This window comes from Rhagoletis zephyria, unplaced genomic scaffold (assembly GCF_001687245.7).
Source record: "Rhagoletis zephyria isolate East Lansing unplaced genomic scaffold, Rhagoletis_zephyria_1.1 Rzeph_scaffold_35951, whole genome shotgun sequence".
In the NCBI taxonomy this organism is placed as follows: Eukaryota; Metazoa; Arthropoda; class Insecta; order Diptera; family Tephritidae; genus Rhagoletis; species Rhagoletis zephyria.
In genome coordinates, this window is record NW_016193006.1 from 1 (window position 1) to 3349 (window position 3349).

Here is a 3349-nt window from a genome sequence, read left to right on the forward strand (position 1 = left end):
CAAACCAAATTTGACAAGGGATGACGGAAATTCGTTCCATAATATATCAATGAGCTATGACTTATTGTAAGGAAGTTGATAGGAATTTTATTTTCGCTTTTGGTACTGCCTTGTTTCCCTTAAATTTTTTTTTTGCCCTCTGGGCCTGGCAGCCACTTCTACCTAACCTACCCTAGACTTTTTAGTCAAAGTACTTCTCATATTAATTTATGTATTTTTCGGAGTTGTTCCGAAATACTCCGAATTACTCCGAAAATGTTCAAAATGTTATAATATACTTTAAAAAGCATCTACAAAGTGTCCAGTCTTTTTTAATTATTTTAAATGCCATCGCCCACGAAATCCATTAAGTGAGGAAATCAGCTACGTTTACTATTATGTTATATTATGTTTATTAGTTTTTTGTTTGCGAGAAAATGGCTAAAAGCAGCAACCAGCAGGAAGCCAGAAAACCACAAACGATTTACCACTGATAAAATTAAAAGAAAATATGTATTTTGATGGAATTGCTAAAGAGAAAGAGCATCCAACCGAAAACTTTTTAATCAAAGTCTTTCTCATCATAATTAGTGTATTGTCGGAGTTTTTCCGAATTACTCCAAAAATGTTCAACTTTTATAAATTTCTTTAAACAGGATCTACAAGCTGCGCAGCCGTTTAAGGGCCTTGCGTTCTTAAATATCATTTTTCGAGCTCTGTATTCACTTTGTACAGTGTGTCGAGTTCAATAGTTTAAATGACCTCAAATATATTGATATTTTTAGAGTATTTATGATTACTCCGAATTACTCCGAAATCGTTTCTTTTGTTACAAACAACTTGGAAAAGCAGTTTTAACGCCATTTGATGTGTCATGTCGTTTCTGAGCCGCTGCAGCGCTCTTCGGAGTAAGTATGTATACATGAAATATTACAAACTGATTCAAACCTCCGAAAGGCTGTTAAAATTCCAGACAACTTCGTTAGATTTCACGTTGATTTTTAGACTTGATGTTTAGCGCACACTTTTAAGAATTCTCCTCCACCGAAAATTTTAGTAATTCGTAGTTTTTCCGAAGTACTCCGAATTACTCCGAAAACGTCTAAAATATTGAACATCAGCTTTGACGTTAAATGTTATTTTAAGACTACAAAACTTTGAGTTCCTCCGAAAGACACTAAAAGGCATGCGGTTATCTACTTCGCTAACAGATTCCACACCTATATTCTTCTTAGCTAAGATAGTCTACCTACATACATATGTACAATACTGAGCTGCCAGTCGTATAACTTTAATTACTTTCAACCCACAACGCTTACCAAAGTACTCTAGGATTAAGTGATTTTTTATAACCTTTAATACAATTACATACTTACACTTTTTTAAAAGCACATAAAGCACATTTTTATACGCTTTAGCTGCGTTTTCATATCACGTACGTGCTTTTAATAAATTACGTACTCGCATGTCGGAATCCGAACGCAACGCAAGAGTCAAGAGAGAAAAGGAGCTGGGGGAGAGAAATAAAAAGTGAGACAACGCACTAAGTATGCAGAGCCATTACTACATATTAAAGGAACGAAAGCAAGCCAAGAAAAGTGGAAGGATGTCAGTGAAAAATTCTAAAAAATTTTAAAGGACTATAGCGAAAATGTAACATTATTAGAACAGTGATTATTTTGAAAAATGTGGTTCGGACAGAATTTGAAAATGCCAATGTATACAATTTTAGAGGCGTTTTTACGAGTAGTCTTTAATCCTCGCATCCATTGAAATTTGTACTATTTTCTTATTCTGCGCCAGTTCATTGGTCTGTTGAATAATATTGAAGTTTTGCTAAATAAATACTGTCACCTTCCATGCTTTCGATTGCATAACTCGTCTAATTAATACTCGTACTCACACACTTTTAAGCCGCACAAGCATTAATATTCATCGCCAATCGATTGTATTAACATAAAACGAAAATATAAAAACGAAAAGAACGAGACATTAAAAAGCATAAATTAGTACATTGCGTGACTTACTACATACATACATATCTAAACATATCTTTAGTATTGTTTTAAGCTAATTTAATTTCGTTTAGAGAAAAACAAATTTCATATTCAAATCGCTAATATTTGCAAAAAAAAAACAGATATTCTGGTCGAACTGTTTTATGCCCATATTTATGTAATCGTTTCTCGCCGTCTGGAATTTATGTATTAAAATTAATAAGTGTCTTTTTTTTTAATACTCTTTTCGGACTTGCTTTAAGCAGACAGATAATTTGTTTGTGGTTTTATAGCAATAGGCTTCTTGCTTTTTAATTAGATTTCTAAAAGTTTAGCAACAAAATTATAAGTTTTTGAGTCCTCAGTATTAGATAAACAAAACCAGTCTCCGTTTCTAAACAATTGTCATTTTTCTAGCTAACTTAAAGCTTATGGACAACGTATGAACAAATTCTATTTTCATATGGAAGAAAATGCTCAACACCGTCGACAAAAAAAATCTAAAAAATCAACGGTAATTTTAATGATAGGAATTTTGCACTTTGTTATACTAAAATTTAATGTGCTTCGAAACTGCATAAGTAAAATTTTTATTAAATAAAGTGTCGGACCTTTTTCGAAAGAATTCGCAAAGAAATTTTCTTTAAACTGTACTTTTATATAGTAATTTGATTTGTTGGATTTCTTATCTTTTCTGCTTTGCTGGCATTCACTTGAGTTTAAATATTTAATATTCATACATATGTGCATTTATATCACGCAATATTGCATATTGATGGAATAGATTTTCTTTTAATTTACAAAATTTCTTTAAATGCACTTAGTTCCATACATACATTCTTTTAATTTTGTTCGTAATATTGCATTTTGATATGAATTCATTTTCTTTCTTCGGTTTAGTTTCTTTATATCATTCCCACCACCCTGTCTTGTGTTGCTTATATTGCGAAATTTTTATCTTGCGCATGCCTAAAAATATGCTATGAACTTTCTCCCAACGATTATTTGCCACTGCTACGACATTGAATTTATTTACTGCTAACCGTGCTATCAAGTGTGTACTCTGACAAGCAGCTAAGCATGGGTAGCGTGGCCGAGCGGTCTAAGGCGCTGGTTTAAGGCACCAGTCTCTTCGGGGGCGTGGGTTCGAATCCCACCGCTGCCAGGATTTTTTTTTATTTTTTAATATTTTTTTTTTTTGTTGTATTTTTAATAGAATTTCCTTATTGAGTTTTCGTGTGTACCGAATTATATTTAATTTTGAATTAAGTAATGTACAAATAGCACCTTTAATAATACAGAGACATACATATCGAGGGCTTATATTCAATATCCTCTATCTACAATTTTGATGAAAATGAGTTTTTGATGGT

At 32.3% G+C, this 3349-nt stretch overlaps 1 non-coding gene across 1 annotated transcript; it reads left to right on the top strand.

The window, feature by feature from the left end:
• Positions 1-3059: 3059 nt before the first annotated feature.
• On the top strand, positions 3060-3141 carry TRNAL-AAG (transfer RNA leucine (anticodon AAG)). Its single transcript has one exon. It is a non-coding gene; the product is annotated as a tRNA-Leu (tRNA).
• Positions 3142-3349: the final 208 nt, after the last annotated feature.